Source organism: Penaeus monodon, chromosome 15 (assembly GCF_015228065.2).
Source record: "Penaeus monodon isolate SGIC_2016 chromosome 15, NSTDA_Pmon_1, whole genome shotgun sequence".
Classification (NCBI taxonomy): domain Eukaryota; kingdom Metazoa; phylum Arthropoda; class Malacostraca; order Decapoda; family Penaeidae; genus Penaeus; species Penaeus monodon.
Genome location: NC_051400.1, coordinates 27,822,692 through 27,823,209, shown reverse-complemented (window position 1 = coordinate 27,823,209; position 518 = coordinate 27,822,692).

Below are 518 nucleotides of genomic sequence, written 5' to 3'. Positions count from 1 at the left end.
GGGGGGGGGTTCTTCCTAATAGTCACAGTCTATAAACAATACTTTTCAAAATTCAATTCAACATTTTTTTTGGAAAAATTAATTCTAGATAGTAAATACTGATGTATCAGCAAATGCTACCCAAAACTAGACTAGGAGGAGGAGGATAAAGATCAAGAGCCATTTGCCATCTCCTAACAGCCAAGACTACACCCATGATTTAAGGAAAAAAAGAGATTTCTCGTAATGAATACATAATCACATAGTTATCACAAAAAATATAAGAGAAAGACCGGTATAATACACATATTTTTAGCAACTTACTTCAGATATGCAAAATATGTTTTTCATGTATTATTTTTCCATACTATCAAACATGTTTTTGTTTTTACAAACCAAAAATGAAATTTATCACTTGGGGGAAATAAGGATGTATAAGTTTTTATAGTTTATTATACAATCAGAATTTATTAGGAGGTGAACTGAGGCAATGAAAGTTGATTTATCAAAATATACCTACATTTACATTTTACCATGAT